This window comes from Protopterus annectens, chromosome 2.part1, assembly GCF_019279795.1.
Source record: "Protopterus annectens isolate FY-2018-M chromosome 2.part1, PAN1.0, whole genome shotgun sequence".
Lineage (NCBI taxonomy): Eukaryota > Metazoa > Chordata > Ceratodontiformes > Protopteridae > Protopterus > Protopterus annectens.
Window position 1 is genome coordinate 1,747,849,082 of NC_056729.1, and position 21,665 is coordinate 1,747,870,746.

Here is a 21,665-nt window from a genome sequence, read left to right on the forward strand (position 1 = left end):
ATTGATTTGTGTGTTTAGATTATTGTTGCAGATATGGTGGGGGGTGAGAGAGATGTCAATTAAAAACTTGTATATCCTTGCAGTACTCACAACTTTAATGATCATTGCTCTAATCATTACTCTACAGGTATTATTACAATACCCTATGGCCTTGGTTTGGCCAGTGGTATATTTGTACACAGTGTATAATTCAACCGTGTTATAGCTAATTTTTACTTATCTTACCTGGAAGACCTGTGGGGGGAATGTTTGTTAACATGACCTGACTGTTTCTACGCATATTCCCAACATCCTAGTTAAAATTATGCATACAGCTTACTACCACTCCCGGGATTTGGACCATTGCTGTGTCTGCTAAAAATGCAACAATTTGTGTTTCATCAGAATAAGCTATTAAGAAACTGCTGTCTCTTCCTTTATTGTTTTCTGTCTAAGTTTCTCTTGATTGTACAATCTGACCTTGTAATTACAACAGTCCTATACAGACATTTCTAGACATATTTTTTATGTAGCACAGTGTGGGAAACAGTGGTTAATCTTCTTCTTATTATTATTTTGGCTTTTTTCCCGGTTAGGGGTCGCCACAGCGGATCACATATCCGCTCATGATTGGCAGTGGAGTTTTTATGGTGTCGAGTTGCCAGCCCGGTGCCCAACCTAAGGCACACACACGCACTCACACCTAGGGCCAATTCAGAGTGTCCAATCCACCTACAGCATGTCTTTGGTATGTGGGAGGAAACCGGAGTACCTGAAGGAAACCCACGGGGAAACAGTGGTTAATACAGCATTACTATTCAGATATTGGATCTTGGTGAATGCAACGTCAAGCCATGCAATACCACAGTAAACACAACCAGTCCAGGATTTAGACCTTAATTGCCAGACAGTTACAGTTCTCTTACCTCTAAGACCTGTGAGGGTAATGTTTGTTAACACTACCTGACTGTTTCTACACATATTCACAAAATCCTAGTTGAAATTATGCATACAGCTTACTACCACTCCTGGGATTCAAACCATGGCTTTCTCTGCTAAAAATACAACAATTTTCATATCATCAGAGTGAGTTATTAAGAAACTGCTGTCTCTTCTTTCAATGTTTTCTGTCTAAGTCTCTCTAGGTTGTACAATCTGGCCTTGTAATTACAACATTCTTATACAGACATTCCTAGACATATTCTTTATGTAGCACAGTGTGGGAAACAGTGGTTAACACAACATTACTATTCAGATATCAGATCTTGATGAATGCAACACATGAGGCCATACAATACCAGAGTAAACACAACCAGTCCAGGATTTAGAACTTTATTGCCAGGCAGTTATACTTTTATTTAAATATGACCTATACAGGACTATTATTGTCATGTTGTCTGGTTTATTCAGTAGAAATCATACACATTTTTTTATAGTGCCTGGTGATATTTTACTCCTTTATATTTATTTGGTATGACTACTACAAGCAGGATTGTTACTCACCAGCCTCATGACGCAGCCTTTGCAACCTGCTGGCATGGGCTTCCTGGTTCACAACCCACTCAACTGGAGCTGTAATGAAAATAGAGAAACATTTAGGCATACTTATCCAATCACATACACAGGCTGGACTTTGGTAAACATTTTTGCTATGAATACTTACACACTGCTGAGATATCTCCCCTCTCTCTCTTGCTTCTTGGACCCACTGTTCCAAGACCTCCCTCTTCTTCCGTTTCAAGTCAGCATAGTTGTGTCGGACCTGCTCACCAGGCTGAGGGATACCAGTGGCATTGGTGAGATCACGGGTGATACTTTCCCAGGCTTCCGCTTTGTATTGAGAACCCTGGTACTTGTCCTGCAGCAGTCTCACATCATGTTTTTTTACCAGGAGTCCTACCATGACCTTGGACTCCTGTATGCCCCAGCACTGCGCCAGAAAGTGCATGCCCTCTCCAACACCTGCCATACTGCCTACAGTGGGGAGCTGCAACCAGTTATGAGCTGTATTCCCACCTGCGGGGTTTAAATACTACCAATTTCCCACCCTTTGCCGTGATTGTACTTTTTTGAATATGCTGAGTTGAGCTTAGCTACAGGCAAACCTGTAAACCTAGCTAAGTTTGGCAGTGCTTAAAGGGGCAGGTTCAGCATCGCTTACCAATGGGCAAATCCACTTAGCTGGGCTGCTCATTGCTTAGTATTCATATGTACACAATGCTTACATCCGGTCAGTATAGCTGTGCAATGCTTAGCATTGCTTATGTTTTATTTTATTGGACTACCACCTGTATGGGATTGATTCATCATTCATTACATAATATTAGATTTATTTACCTTCCCTGACATCCCCCAGTGTGCTGTAATTACATTTATTCTTGTGCGATTATACTGTATGGGGCACTTGTATTTATATGGGGATTTCACTACTTTATTACACTGACACCTCACATCTGGGCATAATACACTACTCTGGCTGAGAAAAGTAAGTTACTTCCTACATAAACAAACAAATAAATTAAAATTGTAATGTTTACACAAACAAAATGGAAATGGCTTTGGTGAAGCTCGAACAATGAGTGACTAAATGCAAGACATACGGTCTAACTGCTACACTATTGCATTTATGCGTAGGCTGGCTGTCTGTTGCTTTTTAACTTATTCTGCTGTTTCAGCTGGGCTAAGCATAGCTAAGCAACAGGCACACCCACACAGCTACACTTAAACTTTACTGCATATGTGAAAAAAAATTATTTGTTGCGTTTTTTACTTTGAAACCTTCAAAATATTCATGCTAATGCTGAACCTGTTATTCTATCAACTTTCTGGCTTTGTAGGGACAATTGCCCCTTATGGCTTTGTCCAGATTCCTTACTCTGATGAGTCCGGAGGTGTGTGCTATGTGCTTCATACCCTGCTGAACATTCATGCTTATATGCTAAACCTGTTATTCTATCAATTTTATGGCTTTGTAGGGACAATTGTCCCTTATGGCTTTGTCCAGATTCCTTACTCTGATGGGTTGGGAGGTGTGAGCTATGTGCTTCATATCCTGCTGAATATTCATGCTTATGCTAAACCTGTTATTCTATCAACTTTATGGCTTTGTAGGGACAATTGTCCCTTATGGCTTTGTCTAGATTTCTTACCCTGATGGGTTGGGGGTGTTACAAGCATTCTTGCTCAATTAAATTGCCGTACAGCAATTCTAGTCTGCGGGGGGGAGGGTGTATTGGGTCTATATTAGATCACCGAACACTTAAAAAAGCGAACAGTGATTAACTGACCCTATGTAAGTGAAAGCTTACAATGTTAAAGTGTCAGAACAGCGATTTTTAAATAAATCACTGTTCAAAAAAAAAAATAAATAACAATTTCAAACATTACATTAAGTGGGGGGCTTTGCCCCCCACAACCCCCCTACTTAAATATACCAACTCTGAGATGGCATTACAGTGCCAAAAATGACAAAGTACTGAAGCGGCCAAGCGAATTCTTTCCCAGGGAAAGAATTCACTTAACAGCCACTTCGATATTTTGCATTTTCAGCCTTTTATGTTCGACCAAGATGCATTCAAAAGAATGCGTCTTTGGTGTTGTAATATAGACACGTGTGTATTGTGAGTGCACTGCTCTCAGCCAAACCCCCCTGCACTCGTACACAGAACCATGTCCATTTTACAGCATGGCAGCACATCTTCATGAATATGCATGACTTGCTGCCGTGCTGCATGGGAATGGTCCCTTCCATGCAAGAATAAGCTATTCTTATACGGAAGTTTGCTGAATCCCAGGGCTTGCCTGTAGGCAAATGTAGTGTGTAAGCACATGCAAGCAACTTATCTGAAGTAAGGGCAAATGGATTCTAAGAATGTATTGATACAGGATGTGAAATTGGGAGACTGTATAGAGTATACAGTGTTAATAGTGCAGACATAAGTAGATGGGAGGGTAAATGAAAAAATGTACTCAGTTAATGTATTCAAATGTGGTGATGTCACAAAGAAACAGTTTCAACAGAAAGACATCCATATTGATGGTAATAATTTATTTATTTATTTGTTTGTTTATGTTGACTGGGAAAATTTTGACTGGGCAAAACCCCATTTTCAGCGGAGGCCCAGGGAGAAAAGCTCCACATTTAAGTTACACATAATATGCATTTAAAATTGCAAGGTAAAAACATCTACACGTGAGCTTATTTATATGATTTTTAAATATTTTTACATATTTTTTACATGAAAATAACATTTTAACAAAAAAAAAAAATGAGAGATAAATTAGCATAAATTGGCTAACTATTGAATAGACAAAATACAGTAACAATTAATGTATTTATAGCATGATGGCTGCAGAGAAAAGATCAGATTGGGATGTTTTTGAGTTTAGTAATTTTACAGACAGACAAGTAGAATGTAGCTTAAAAGTGATGAGAAATATGAAAGGAGAAGTTATGGAAATGTGTAGAAAGATAAATGGACAGAGGAGGAACTGTAGTTAGTGGTGGGATGAGAGAGAAGGAGAAAGAGTATGAGTTTAGGAAATTGGTGCAGTGTGAGGAGGAGTGATAACATACAGAAAGAATGGGAAGCAAAGTGGCTGTAAGAGTTAAATAATCCTACTTCCAATTATATACCCGTGGACATAACATAAAATGGATATGTTACTGGATGTGAGAGGGGCACAATGCAACATTGTAACAAAGGGGAGTAAATGTGCTATTAATGTTGATAATGTGCTGAGCTGAGATATGCAATTAGCAAGGACAGTAGATATATTATGAGGTATTCGCATGCAGTGCAGTTATTGAATATGACATGTTTGTACAGGGAACGTATGTGTGATAACTGACTGTAGTGATGTATCCCCCACTCTATCCTGTATAAATGAGACATGAGTTGTACAGTAGCTGTGTCATGCACAGCAGAAAGGGACATGTTTTAACATTTGTTGTCATTGGACAGCCATAGGTAGGGAGGTATATTACCCCTACATACATCACACCACACAAACATCACAAATTCTCCTTTAACTTCACATCACACAACAATACAATTATTAAAGCTGACCCACACACTAAATTACTGGGTACAATTCTAGATGATTAACTAAAATTTGACATGCATATCCAACACTGCATAAAGAAAACTCACCAGAAACTTTGACTTCTGCACAGAAACCAGAAATTCCTTACACAAGCCACCAAATTATCCCTGGTCCAGTCACTCCTCTTACCTAGTCTACTATATGCCGCACATATCCTTACTAACATCCAATCTACTCTAATGTCCAGACTGACCCAAACATACAATAAAATCGCTAGATTCACTGCTAATCTTCCCCACAACACCCATCACTGTCACATGCTAAAACAGCTTCACTGGCCTGAATTCTCTCATCAAATACTACTTCCTCAACTACATATCACACACTCTATTTTCTATACCCCTCCTCCTGTCCCTCACTATCCAAACTTGTATTTTACTATATCCCCCTCTGGTGCCTTTGCACAACTGATAAAAATCTCATTGATATCTACAAACCCAAAAAGATCATAAGAAAATCCTTTTATAAGTACACAATAGCACATAGCTGGAACACACTCCCCCTTAGTATACAAAGCCTCTCCCAACAACACCTCTTCAAAAGACAATGTTAAAACTCCACCTATTACGTACCTGGAACAGTTCTTGCCTAGCCCCTACCTGAGATACTGAGTATTTGTCCCAGGCAGGTATGTCCCTAGCCTTAAGCAGTATTCTACTGTCACCCAGAATGATACCTCATTACAAATAGAAAAATGATTGACTTTAACAACTGGCTTACTTTCTGGTGTCATTCAAAGGGGAATCCAATGCCTGGCAGCCTGGGATTACATGACTGACAAGCCATGATGCTTTGCCAGAGATGGCCTGCATCTGTCTCCCTTGAACTTCAGGCTCCTGGCAAAGGGCTCTTGCCTCCACTTAGTGCCTTTTTTTAGGCAATGCCATGAGGTCAAAACTGCCAACATGAAAATTTCATCAAAACATAAATTAAAGGTCATGCCGCTAAATGATAGGAGTCTAAACATGAAACTGCACTCATTGCAAGTATTCATAACCCTGGAAGAAGCTGACATTTGTGCAGTTACAGAAACCTGGCTCAAAGCTGCAGAGAGCACCCCAGAAATACCAGGTTACTCATCCTATCATTCATTCGGACCCCAAGCCATGGGCAGCAAAACAAAAGGAGATAGAGATGCACTATATATAAAAGACATGCACATCTCTAGGGTGGTCAAACAGTATGTTGCACAGGAAATACTCCAGGTGCAGTTAACAAATGACAAGACACCTATTTAAATCATGGATAGCTACAGGCCCCCAAATTTGACTCAAGATGCCCACTCCACCTATCTGGACCTCTTCAAATCTATCAACATTCAACTCTTTACCGTGATCCTGGGTGACTTTAACTATCCAACCATAGATTGGAAGAAATACTCATGCCAAAGCACAAATGACCAGAGATTTCTTGATTTTGTCAATGCAAATGCCTTGGACCAGTTGGTTGACACCCCCACAAGAGGTGAAAATATCTTGGACTATGTATTAACCAACATGAGTAACCACTGCAGCATCCCTACAGTGTCATCATCCCTGGTAAGATCCAACAACAAAGCAGTCACTTTTGAAGTCATCATCTCCCCCTCATTAGTAAGGGCATCTCATCCAGGGACATGGTGGTCATAACATCCCTGTATTCTTCCCTTATAATACCGATGATTGAATACAATGCCTCTTTTGGCATGTACATCGCAAAGCACATGCAGCAGCTGGAGCGACCACAGAGATTCCTCACCTGGAAAATCCAGGGCCTCAAACATCTACTCTACACAGATAGGGTAAAAGCCCTGCCCCTCTACTCAATCTCCTACAGACTCCTCAGAGGTGACCTCTGTCTGGCATACAGAGCAATTTCAGACTCCGCCCTGATGGGACTGCTGCATATCTGAAAGTCAAGCTCTACTCGAGTAACCTACATGCAAGACCTAAACCTGGTCTGTGACATCAATAGAACTTGCTGGCTTTACAGATCTGTGTCCCAGAGATTCCCCTTTTTGTGGAATAAACTCCATCTCCATGTAAAGCAAAGTACCTCATTAAACCTTTTTAAGTGCAACCTAGATAACTGGATGGGGAACAGAAAATACACCCCTGGGATTCCACCTATGCCCTGCTGGACAGTGGCATAGGGTGCTGACTTGTTGGAATATAGGTTCATAGGTAGGTACTAGGCTCTCGGCCCAAGGGCCTACATAAGCCTAGCCAGCAAGGTTCCATAGCTTACGCCATCCATGAAAGTTATTTTCCTATGCCACTGTCCAGCAGAGACACAGAAGTGATCCCCGGGGTGTATTTTCTATTTCCCATCCACTCAGCAAGATTTTTCTTGAAGAGTGCTAATGAAGAACTTTGCTTGACATAAATGGGTAGTTTGTTCCAGAGTATAGGAAGTCTCTGGGACAGGAATCTATCCCTCCAGCATGTCCTGTTTATTGTGGTGACAAGGTTTAGGTCCCTAGAGTGTGTAGCTCAGAGGGATTGTGATTTCTTTAGGTGTAGCATGTCCAACAGCTCTGGGTTTGACGTAGCTTTATATGTTAGGCAGAGATCACCTCGGAGAAGGCGATATGCTATGGAGTAAAGCCAGAGTTCTTTGAGGTGATTAGTGTAAGGCATTTTTTTGAGGCCAGTAATCCTCTTTTTGAGGTACTTCTGTGGCCTTCCCAGCTGCTGCAGATGTCTTGTGAGGTACATTCCAATAGGGGCATTGTACTCTATAATGGGTCTAATGAGTGACGAGTAGAGGGAAACAATTACCTCTTTTTTCCTGGATGAGAACCCTTTTATGATGAGGTGTGCCACATAGAAGGACTTTCTGACTACTGTGGCAATGTGACTATCAAAGGAGAGACTACTGTCCACCTGGGTCCCAAGGTCTCTTATCATGCATTCGGTGTTAAGTAGATTGCTGCCTATGTGGTAGTTCATGGTTACATAGTTTTTACCAAAGGGGATGACACTGCACTTTTTGGCATTGAGCTTGAGGCCATGGCTCTGACACCAGGCATCTGTCTCAGTGAGACCCTTCTGTAGGATGTCCACATCATTTGGGGACTTGACTATGGCTCCTAGTTTGCAGTCATCTGCAAACTTCATTAGCCAGAGGCTTTCTGTGTTAGTCTGTACTTCAGAGAAGTAGATACCAAACAGGAGAGGTCCCAGGACGGAACCCAGTGGTACTCAACTTGTCACTGCTTTGAGATCAGATTTGGAGTCTGCAACTTTTACAGTGTTGGGTTCTGTCAGTGAGCCAGTTGGCAACCCATCTTGTGATGTAAGGATTTATACCTAGTTTAGTGAGTTTAGCTATAATTCCAGAATGGGGGATGGTGTTGAAAGTCTTGGTGAGGTCAAGATAGGCTGTGTCAACCACCTTACCCTCATCCATGGCTTTCGTGACTGCCTCAAAGTAGTTGGTCAGGTTCAGGAGGCATGATCTCCCTTTCACAAACCCAAACTGGGTGAGATCCAGAGATTGGAGGTTACCAATGTCTTTGTTTATGAGTTCCATGATGATATGTTCCATGGCCTTGCAGACCAGGCTCGGCAGGCTAATAGGTTGATAGTTCTCGGGATCAGTGGTGGCTCCCCCTTTGTGGAGTAGGATAACTGTTGCCATGTGCCATTCAGTGGGCACAAAGCCTGATGTGAGGCTATTATTGAACATGGTGCTTAAGTGGGAAGCCAGTTCGTTCTGAAGTTCATGTAAAATGCAGCCTGGGATGTTGTCCGGTCCCATGGATGCTATGTTTTTGTTTTTAGAGAGTGCAGATTTTACCTGTGTAGTTGTGATTACAGGGACTCTGTATTCTTCCTGTATAGATATGGGCAATTTAGGGGGTGAGAGGGGGGTAAAGTTAGCACTGAACCTATCTGCCAGGATGTTGGCAATATCAGTTGGTTCTGTAATTTTCGTGCCGTTGTGCTGTAACTCAGAGCAGATCTGGGTGTTGCCATCTAGATTCTTGACATAGCTATAGAATGCGTTGTGGTTGTCCTTGGATTTAGTGGTGATTTTGTTTTTGTAGCTAGCTTTGGAGGATCTTATAAGGGATCTCAGCTTTTTACTGAGGCTGTCCAGGGAGCTCCTCCACTCATGGAATTTTACTCTCTTTTGCAACAGTTTCTTCCCTCTGTTGTACAGTTTGTTTATGGCAGGGGACCACCAGACTGGCTTCCTTTTTTTGGAAGATAGCGTCTTGGTTCTGTTTGGAATAGCACGATCCATGCACTTGTGTAAGTGCTTACAGAGTGCAATTGTGTAGGATTCAGCAATTGTAACTGTATTGTCCATCTGCATGGGTGTCATGAAGTTCACCACTTCTGTCTTAAGAAGCATGAAGTTGTCTTTGGAGAAATTTTTTACTGTGGTTTCCTTAATGGGGGGTGAGGGCGGGATGTGGATATTAAGGGTGATAAGCTTATGGTCGGATCGGACCAATGAGGAGCTGACATCAGTTGTGGAACACCGGTCACTCATGTTGGTAATGTCTAGGTCTAGGATATTGTTGCCTGTCGTGGGGGTGTGGATAAGGTGATCTAGGGCATTGGAGTTTATGAATTCCAGAAAGCGTTGAGCTAAGAAGTTGGTACACGAGTAGTTTTCCCAGTTAATGGTGGGGTAGTTGAAGTCGTCCATTATTAGGGTGTTTGATTGAATCCTAATATTTTCCAGTACATCAAGAAAAGAGGAGTGGGAATCCTGGGGCATGGTGGGGGAGCTGTAGCAAGCTACAATTTGGATTGCAGTGTTGCCCAGAGTTAGTTGCACTTGGATAACCTCGGATGCATTATGCTGAGCAACTAGCCTGGAGGTGTGGATATCCTTAATGAATATGGACACACCTCCGCCTTTGGTGTTTCGGTCCAGGTTACATGGCCAAAAAGTGTAGTATGAGTTATAGCCTGGTAGTGCAGCAGTGCTCTCTGGAGCCTTGAATCAGGTCTCAGTCACTGCACAGATATCAATGTTCTCCATTTTAAGGAGTGCCTCGAGTGAGTGCATTTTGAGATTTAGACTTCTAGCATTGAGTAGCATTACCCTCAGTTTTTGCTTGCCAATTCCTGTTATGGTGGTGAATTTGTTATTTGAACCCTGCCTAAAAAAGGCACTATAGGGGCAGCAAGAGCCTTAGCCAGTATCCGGAATCCCAGGGGCAACAGGTGCAGGCCATCTGTGGCAAAGCATTGTGGTCTGTCGACCATGTTAGAATGACACCAAAAGCTTAACCAATAGTTGAAGTCAATCATTTTGTCCTTGTACTGCGTTTTCAATTTGGGCGATGGCAGAATGCTACTCAGGGCTAGGGTCATACCTGCCTGGGCTATAAGATCAGAGAGCTCTTCCATGTCTCTTTTGATGTAGTCTAGGAAGGTACATCTCAGGTCATTCACACCAACATGGACAATGTCAGAGTCATATTTGTACTTGTTGTGGGGTGACCTGTGTGCGTGGGTTATGTGGCGGATCCTGGCAACCGACAGGCAGCTGACAGTAATCTTCTCCTTGTTTAGCCTGGTGAGTGGGACATCAGTGTGCCTGACTATAGAGTCACCTATGACTAGTGTGTTGGGTACGTTGTTTTGCCTTATTGGCTGTGGTTGAGTGGCACACTGAGTCTGTGGGCTATGTGTCATTTGGGTTGCGTTAGGGGATGGTGGTTGCTTGCGTTTCTGCTTTGGAGGTCTCTGTTGCTTAGACAGATTATTACTGAGAACCTCCGCGAATGTTTTTGTGTTACTATGTGTGGATTTTGGTGGTGTAGATTTAGTGAGACTATGTGATGAGTGTGGTGTGGTGCAAATGTTTACCTTCTCGTCATGACTGTCAAGTTCAGTCTTGGGTGGAGAGAGCTTTACCTCCAGTTTGGCTAGATAAGTGCATCTCTCACAGGTTGTAGTGTTGGGTGGTAGGAGGAGAGGGTTGTCTGTGTACATGAGGCAATTTCTACATTGCCTCAAGATGCCCAGATTCATCAGATAGACAGGAGAGAACACTGGGAGCTGACCCTTGGACATGCCTGACAAAAAAAAAAACTGTTTTTCTCTAGATAAGTGAGGAAAGTGAGTACAAGAGCTTTTTTCTCTAAGCAAGTGAGAAAAGTAAGTACAAAAACTGTTTTCCTCTAGGTAACGAGGAAGATTGAGTGCTATAGTAATTAGTAGCTTATTTAGTGCTTACAAGTTCTGAACAAGTGCTGAGCATGAATAAGCAAATTTAAGTGCTAAAACTAAGAATCTGTATCTGCACTAGACAAGTTACAGGACAGAAACAAGTGCAAATGCAGGCTTTCAAATCAGAAAGTTGAGATAGATGGAAGATTGCCCAAATGGCCAATAACTACAATTTCTGGGCCAGAACCACTCCTTATGTGGTAGACAGGTTACCTACTGCTTACCACTCCCACTGATAAGCTAGAAGGCTTCCCTCCAACACAGAAAGGCTTAGGGGGCTCAGAAGCTTACATACAGTCCTGGATACAGCAAATCTGTATCCGGAACACTAGTTACAGGAAAGGTAGGAAACAGGCTTACAGTTTTTATTTTCAGAAAAGTAGCAAAAACAGTAGTAAAACAATTCACATGCAGTGCAAGCTAGCACACTTGAGTATGCAGCAATATTAGACCAAACACAGTTTAAAAAATGCAATTAAATTAAAAAGGACTAAAAGCAAGTGCAGAAAGAGTTTATTAGGCAGAATGTGGTAAAGAGATGGGACTGGGGGAGTGTCCCAGATCAAATCTATAGTGGGGCAGACAATGCAAAAGCCACCAAATTTAAACTGTAAACCAAAAATAACAGTTTCAACAGAGATCTAAGCAACAACTAACAGTACAAACTTTAAAACCAAATAAATATTCTCAGCTCTGTATATTTGATGACCAGTCTCTCAGAACAGTGAGACAACAGTTTCAACAGAGATCTAAGCATCAATTAACAAACTTTCTAACCAAAAAAAATATATACTCAGCTCTGTATATCTGCAGATAATCTGTAAGGCAGTCTCTCAGAACACAGGTTCCAGCAATTTGGATGCAGCTGTTACTATACCAACTGAAGACACGGCAGAAAATGTGGGTGGGGTGGGGAAAACATGGGCTAAAATCTTGGCTAGGCTTGTAAGGGCCTCAGGGCCAATAGCCTAGTAACTTCCTATGATCCTATACTTGTGAAGCAAACTGTGTGAACTTATAGCTCTATATTTTTTCTCTTTTGTATAAACACATATGTCTTTTATACAGTGTATAGGCTCAAAAATAGAAGTATTATATTTGGTTTCAAAATCCTTAGAATTGTTGTCTGTATGATACTAAGTTTCTCCTTGTACTATATGAATGTATCTTTATGTTTTATTGTATGATCTATCAAATGTATGTATCTATTTTCAGTTTGTATCTATTTTTTTAAGTTTTTATATTTTTTGGCGCTTTTCTCTTCAGGTCTCCACTGAAAATGGGCCCATGGCTCAGCTGGACCAACCCGGTTAACAAATGTCAAATAAATAAAAATAAATAGATAAATATGTCTTAGATAAGCATGTGTTTTATATACATATGCGTGGGAGGATGGCATAATGGTTAAGGTGTTTACCTTAAGGACACAAGGTGCAGGGTTTGATTCTCACATGGGGTAACTGGCTAGGCTTCAAATGGCTCAAAAGAGAAATTAGCCTAGTACTAATCTATGAACCTATGGTAAACAGTAATAAGATAGAAATCAAAATACACAAGTATCAAATGCCTGCACAGCTCTGATGATATTGCAGTAGTTCAAGGTCTCTGTAAATGGAGAGCATCTAATACAGGATTACAGCAAACACTGCCATAACAACATGTAAACAACCCAAGTAAGTGTCCGAACACAGGCCCAGTCACATTTTATGATGACCCGGCATCTGTACAGTAAAGAAATTACAGAAATACATAAATGTTAAGAGGGAAGACATGTGATACAGTGTATTCTTATTTGGAAATTAAGTAATGCCTGTGAACAATCAATGACATACTCAACATCTGCATCTGTCATATCAAGACAGATATGAGAAAGGTGCATATCAGCCTATGACACCACAGAACTAGGCATAATGCGTGTGTCATGTCAAACACACTTGAAGGGCTTATAGCACTTTCCTATCATAATGGGTATGATTGCCCTATAATGGAGGGTGATGACTTAAAAATGTTGACCTCTGACTGTACAATAAATATTTCCTTTGCCTGATGTCACTTCTGTCTGACACAGATCACGTGTTATCCCATGACATCATCATTATCCAGTAAAGCATTTATGTTTAAAAAATGAGCAGAAATCATTGTAATAGGAAGCCACAACCATACATGTATACAGCAGATAGCTGGATGAAAGCATTATTACCTACCTGTACATTCACAGACACAGTGACACAACTGAGTTTAAGGAGTAATGGCTGAACTTGAACAGACTTACTAAAATCAGAAGGCACAGAGCACTACCTGAATCCTATGCGTCACATGAGATGTTGTTTTACAATTGTGATAGCGCACATTTGGATGGATGACATCACCGTTATGTCACACCTTGATTCTCTTCTAAAAATGCATGAAGGTGGTTAAGGCACAGTGACACTACACAGCTACACATACTATATGCATTAGAAGCCTTCTCTACACAGCACAGTGGACAAAGACACTGAAACAGTAGTCGATCGTTGCTGAATTCAAACTTCCTCCCTCTGTACTTTTGCAGTCTAGAGATCACAGTATCAACAGCCAGTGCAACAGGATAACTCATACAACTATAATGATGTAGTTCATTTTTGACAGCATGATGTATTGTGTTTCCAAACCTGTTAATTGCCTGGGGATAATACAAATCTATGAGATAACCTTCTGCCAGTGAAAATATGCCTCCTAAGTGAAAGTTTACATAAGGGGTGTTGTCATGGACACAATTGTACATGTCAGTACGCACAATCACATTAGTTCACCAATACTGAATTTGAATCCCCTACCTATCTATTTACATAATCTATATAACACAGAAGTAGCGGCAAGCACCACAGAAGAAGTCTTGAGTTGTAAGGTCACGGTGTGCACTTTTGACATGATGACCTCATAAGCATGATGCAGAGAAGATGTTTGTGGCAAAGTGGATGGGAGCATCATCTCCCATGTTAAAATTCTCCCCTGAGTGGAAGTTGATACAGCATATCTGTTCAGAAAGCTATATGGACCTGACATTTAAGCCACACACACGCATACACACACACACACACACACACACACACACACACACACACACACACACACACACACACACACACACACACTATTTGAACCTTCTGTCTATTTAGCTATAGGCTCTAGAGAACAAAGAATTAGTCACAAGCTCCACAGGAGAAGTCTGGCTCTTAGTTTATTAACACATATGTGGTGTGGAATGCCATACCTCCAGCAGCCTGTACACATCTTGCATTCCTGAGCATTTTCTGAAATCATAAACTTAAAAAGCATAAGGTAGATAAATGTAAATGTTTTGTGAACAATAAAAGCTATTAAAATCATATAAATAGCAATAGTTGGTACATAAATACTGTAACATATTATAATGCACATAAACCCCCAAAATTATATTTTTTGTGAACTTTCCCAAACAAGGTTGTATATCTTGAAAGCTGTGCAACTTAGATATAACCATGTATGCATGCACTTATGTCTAAACCACTATGCTTCTGTAAATGTCTTAAGCAATCCATATGTTATTATCTGCTATATTTTATAACTGTATGTGTAAACCACAATGCTCATGTAAATATCTTATGTATAGTATGTTAGCAATTGTTTCTGGAGCTTTTCTCCCCAGGCCTCCACTGAAAACGGACAGCTTTGTCCAGTCAGACCTCCCCGGTAAACAACTGTAAAATAAATAAAATAAAATAAATATATGTTGTTAAAAACATTTTCATTAACCAGACATAAGCTTTCACATGAAACAAGAAATTCCCATATAAGTGCATGTTTATTGAAATATTTACAGAAATATGAAAGCATATGCTTAATTGTATAACTAGCAAAACAAATAATACTGGATATCTCTCAAGATGTGCAACTTACAGTGCAAATATCAAAGACAGTTTTCTTCAACATCTAAGGTTTTACTTAATGGCATGCAACAATTTGTAAGTCACTTGTTTTCTGAAGTATTAAGTACACATGTAAATAATGCCATTTTCATAATTACTAGCAAACAGCTAGCAGTATTTCCAGTATAGTGTGATATAAACAAGCATTGACAGTGAATAATCCTGTCTTCTTTATTGGTGTTTCATAACATATACCTAAATAACATACACCTAAATAACATATAGGTCTCTCAGTTATGAAAACAGGAAAATAAAGTGGCAAATAAAGATTAATTTCTTCATTACAGGGCATCCTAGGCTAACAATATTAGTGTCATTTTATTAATAACTCTTTGCCTTTTCTAATACTGCCTATTATTAACTGGTAAGTCACTTAGTTAAAGAAGCCAGTTCCTCAAACAGTTTTTGATGCCATAAGGTGATATGGGTGTGAACTGGAAATATACAAAAATGTGTTTTAGGCTTGAGTGAGTTAAGGGAAGAGAGTGTACTTTTGGCATGATGACCTCATTAGTGTGTTGTGCTGAGACTGCTTCTGTTAAAAGAATGATAAAGTGCAGAGGTTCAGGGTGGTGTAACTGTTATGGTGTTTACCTGGCAAACAGAAGGTACAGGATTTATTCTCACCTTGGGAAGCATGGCTTGGCTGATAAAGATTCTCTTAGACCCTCACCATAGTGACCACCAAACGTAAATGTATTCTTCTCAGTGGAGGTGGACACAGCACTTTAAACCTGAGGCATTACTTACCTGTCACTAAATCCCAGACACACATGCACAAGTTCCCAAGGTGTGAATTGAACCTCCTACCTATCTATTTACATAATCTACAGAACACGCTATTAACTGAACCTTCTACCTATTTAGTTACACAATCTACAGAATGAAGTATTAATCTTAAGCACATTAAGAGAAATCTGACTTTAACAATGTGGATATGCATATTTGTAATTAGTAAAACATATCTGTTTGAGATAGCTGGTACTGTACATCACACGTTTTGGGGCAAACTATGTCTGGACAGGCCAATGTAACAGCATTGTTCTTGTCCCATGTAATGACGTACTTCTCTGCTAAGATTTCTATACTGTCATTCAAATGAGCTACTTTGAGAGGAATGTAGCTTTTTTCACAATGTGGGATGTGAATGACAATGACAATTGAAAACTACTGGATTATCGATCAAGCATTCCTGCCAGTTAATTCCAGGATGACTGTATGGAAAGAGTAAATATTTATAATATCACCATCACTTGTTTTGTCTCATGCTTGCACAATGTGCACCGACAATTCTTAAATCTAATATGGCTTATGGAAACACTTGTGAATCAAGGAGGTTTATTTCATAACACAGAAGGGGTGGGAAGAGGTGGACCATTGGTGGCAGCAATACACATAAAGACAAAATGCAAAATTATTTTATGGTTCATTTCTGCACACATTTGTGTTGTATTACTGTTAGCTTTATCATCCTAATTTTTCAGGCAAGATCTGTACAAGGCAGTGTTCCCAATGGGGACCAAATGCATTAATACAGCAGCAGGATAACGGTGTGCTAAGGAAATGCGTAGCCAACACTTACAAACGCAGGTGTCATAACAAAAATTTGAGAACACTCTGGCATACATGTGGATTCAAACGTCTACAGTATTCCCAGAACTATCTACAGACCTGAGTATTATGTAGCCACACCACATAGAACTCCTACTGCCTAATGTTCAAATATGACAAACGATTTCAGAAAAGGAGAATGTATGTGCTACTCTTCATTGCCCTCATCACAACTGTAAGCTGTGCATTCAACTCTTTAGCTCTTTCAAATGAAGATTTTCATGAGTATGCATACAGAAGCACAGTAGTGTTAACAGCACCAAAATAATGAGACCAAAGGCAAAAACTCACATGATTTTTCCATACGCTGTACATTTCCATTGAACCTCAGTTGTAGTTGTTTCATGACACCAAACATTGTACAAATGCAGAGAAAGAAGACTAATGACACAGAAGGGGGGGGTAGAAGCAAGATAACTCTGGCTCATTACAATATGTAGGCAACAGCTACACATACAATAGTGTGCTAAAACAGTCAGTAACACTTAGCTAATGCCTGGATTAGAACCCTTGAAAGTATGAAAAATCTGTCTATAGATCTAGACATGAACTCTTATGTCACATGCTTTAAATCACACAGTTGAAGTACAGTGACAACTTACTGAAGCAAAACAGGTGAACAAAGAGATATCAGACAGACAGATGGATAGAGGAATAGCAGCAGTATTTTTGTGGGGGATGTAGGGCCATTTGTATGGTGCATTACTCTAACTTATTTCCTCATTATTAAGTTGTCATGCTCCATATGATAAAGTCCTTGCTATAAGGAGCAAGAAGGGGTAGGAGTGTGTAACCAACATGAAGACATAAGCAGGATAAGTGGGGCTTACTAAGTCTCCCCGTTGGAGATAGAATATTTTTGCAAATGCTTTCTTGCTGCATTATTCAAATGGTTTGTTACTGAAATTTTGAAAAGGGAGATAAATACAGATGTTTGCAGTTAACCATATGATAGGAATATAAAATGTCATGGCATTATAATTTGACCTACAGCTGTAACAAAACCCATGACACTATACAAAGACATCAGTTTACAGGCCAGGGAATTTCATCAACACACCACATAAAACCTTTAACTTTGTTATATCCAACAGCTTAAATGTTTCACAGTGGTGCCTTTAGTTTGTCTTTACTGAGAATTTCTATAATGCAGCAGATTTAAGCACATTTGTTTGAAAGCAATCGGACTATTGTGCTGAAATTAAAATGTTTAGCTTTTGCCATAGGAAGTTAAACAGCATTCACCATCACCCAGCATTGCTGTGCTATGCCAACCTCCATGCAAATGCTAGCACAAAAAGTGAAGGCATTATGATGGGCCATTTCTGGACATATGTGGTATGTGTGATTCTATTTTTTGACCAAACATTTAAAATAGGGTTGATAGGACAGTGGTGAAACTGGGGGTGACAAGTCAAGGGTAGGACAGAGGGGAAAGAACACAGGAACTTGCTTGGTGGTGATGGGAGAGCACCATATCTATCTACTTCCTCATAACTTAAATGTTCAATTGTATGCACAATGTCATGACTTTGGAGAGGCACCACAACAGGATGGATGACAACAACAGAATAATGTTGTATAACCAATTGTTCCAAATCAAGTAAAGACAGGCAAAATGAAGAGCTATGCAAGGGGTGTATTTTTTTAAAACAGAAATGTTGTGGAAGGTGCTTATAAATGAACGGGTCTGGTAGTGTAGGTAGGTAACAGGCACAGACATACAAGACAGAGGGATGATGATGGACACAACAGGTTGTGGAACACCATGATTGCGGATAGGTAGGGGACCTCGTAGGTGCAGCTATGTTCAGCATGATAATAGTGAGAATCTAGTCCTCATCCTCGGAACTGTCATCACTGTCTCCTGTGTCGGTTAACTGGGTCACTGCTGGATGTGTCATTGTTTTGACAATATGATGCAGGACCATTTCAACCCTATCAATTTGGTCACTGAGGCCTCTATCCATAATTCTCTTCACCAGCCCTGTCAGCTGCAGATGGGTGACAAAATTGCCTCTTCCACTATTACTGCTATAGGAGGGTACAACTTCACCAGAGCAGCCAAGCAGAGCTACCTGACACATGTGGAGCAGGTAAGGTAGGAGTTGTGGTGGTAATGTTCACAGGTTGCAACCCAGATGTGCTGGGTGTCTGTGTCACTGCACCAGAAGGTGAGCAGAGCTATCTGACGCTGGTGGAGTAGGTAGGTTAGGAGTTGTGGCAGCAACACTGACAGGTTGCAACCTAGATGTGCTGGATGTCTCTGCTGCCTGTGGTGGTAAAGAGTCAAACCTTAGTGGTCGTTTACCTCCCTGTGGTGATTGTCATTTAATTTTCTGCAGCAATGTATTTAAAAAAGAAATATATAGAAAAAAGTAGAGACAAATGGTGGGGAGCAACAAAATAGAGATAATTAGATCAATGGCATGTCACATTACTTAATTATTTCAGTAAATTAAACAATATTAGAAATACATAAGTACACCTTGGCTGCATCTAGATATGATAGGAAGGCATAATGTGTCATGACAGGTGCCATGTCCGAATCCAAACCAGTTACAAGTGGCGTCCCACAGGGCTCAGTTCTGGGACCTCTCTTGTTCAGTATATACTTCTCTGAGGTTCAGGCTAACACAGGGGGATTATGGCTGACAAAGTTCACAGATGACTGCAAACTGGGGGCCATAATCGAATCTCCAGCTGACACAAGCATCCTCCAAAAGGGTCTCACAGAGATGGATGCTTGGTGCCAGAGCCACGGCCTCAAGCTAAATGCTAAAAAGTGCATAGTCATCCCTTTTGGGAAAAACAAGGTGCCCACAAATTACCACATAGGTGGTAATCCATTAAGTACGGAAGAAGTAATTAGAGATTTGGGGACCAACATAGATAGTAATCTCTCCTTTGATAATCACGTTGCCAAAGTGGTTAGAAAGACCTTCTATATAGCCCACCTTATCACAAAAGGGTTCGCATCTAGATCAAGAGAGGTCATTGTGACCCTCTACTCGTCACTCATCAGGCCCATAATCGAATACAATACCCCTTCTGGGATGTACCTTACCCGACACCTGCAGCAACTGGAGAGACCCCAAAAGTACCTCACCAAGAGGATCATGGGCTACAAACAGATGTCCTATGCAGCTCAACTAAAGAAACTCCAGCTCTACTCAGTTGCTTACTGCCTACTCAGAGGCGATCTATGCCTGACGTACAAAGCCATGTCAAACCCAGAATTAATGGACATGCTCCACCTCAAAAAATCCAAGTCCCTTAGAGCTGCATGCTCCAGGGACCTAAACCTCAGCACAAAAATAAATAGGACATGCTGGAGGGACAGATTAATTTCCCAGAAGCTCCCCTCACTCTGGAATAGAATCCCAATTCATGTTAGACATAGCCCCTCGCTGACCCTCTTCAAGTGAAATTTGGACGCGTGGATGGGAAATCACAAATTCACCCCTGGGATCTCTCCTGTGTCCCTGCTAGGCAGAGGCACAGTTAACTAATCTTAAAAGGGTACCTTCTGTGACCTACTTTACAGAGGCACAGTAGGCTAATCTAATAAGGAGGTGGAAGCCAAATACACTCTGGCTAGGCTTATAAATGCCCTAGGGCAGATAGCCTAGTATCTACCTATGAACTTATGAACCTATAAGACCAATCAATTACAATGATATGATATGATATGACTGATAGAATCATGTATTTCACTGTGCAATAGCAGATATTAGCTTCATATGGTAACAACTACATTTGCAAATATCGAATTGCTAATGTCATGCAATATCAAAGTTAAAATATCTTATAAATAGTAGCATGTAAAAAAAATCAAATATCTGTTTTTGAGTATTGAACCCACACACAATTAATCTGATCTACTCAATGCCTAATGCAATAACCAAGGGCTATTTGAACAGGCACGGATGCTTGATAGGAAAGTTAAGGTATGCCTGCTCAAGATGATATACAGTGATGGGCTGAGAAAACTTCTGTGCCTTGCAATCAGAACAGGTACATACTAACTCCATGCCTCACTGAGGCAAGTTAGTCTCTCCTGAAGTACCTCATGGATTTATGCTATGTCTGCTGCAGCTGTATAAGAGAGAAAAAGAAAAAAATGTATATGAAAGCATAATGAATAACTGCAACAGCTGGCTAATTAATGCCATATAATATACAGGTTATGGTCAATATACTTACACACCTGAAAGGTGTTTGCAATCTTAAATTCATCCTTCCATTGGCTCGGGAAGTCTTGCTTGTACCTCTTCATGTCACTAGAATGGTGATGAAATTGCTTCCCAGTGTGTGGGATGCCAGTTGCACTGGAGACAGCCTTGGCCAAACTATTCCAACCTCAGCCTTATACTGAGACCTGGTATATTCCCCTGAACTTCATGAGGAGTGCTATAAAAATCCTGGACTCCTGTAACCCCACCTTTGTGCTCTAAATTGAACACTTTCCCTACCATTGTCAGCCATGTCTCCAGCAGTCAAGCTTGAAATATGGCTCTGACCTGGCACCCAATTCATATCTTGCATGTAATAGCTTGTGTGCAAAGACTCACAGCCTTGTCAACTCCATTTGTACAATTGAAAGCACAACAATGGTGTGCCAGGCACATTGGCACTGAGTATATCAATAAGTACAAAAGATGTTTAAAATGAGTGAGAGATTTGGCCATGTTTGATGCTTAAACTATTGAGACATGTTCCAATGTTAAACCATGATATTCTTTATGTTCTTGGTTATAATCATGGTTGTTCGGAGGAAAATGGTATGACTTGTGGCATGCTAGACTGTTGGGATTACACACTGCTAAGACTGAGTAGTACCACC

General features: G+C 40.5%; 1 protein-coding gene across 1 annotated transcript in view; it reads left to right on the plus strand.

The window, feature by feature from the left end:
* The window catches only part of LOC122795024 (ribonuclease inhibitor-like), a 553,493-nt gene that overhangs the window by 469,853 nt on the left and 61,975 nt on the right, over window positions 1-21,665 (plus strand). The window lies entirely within an intron of this gene.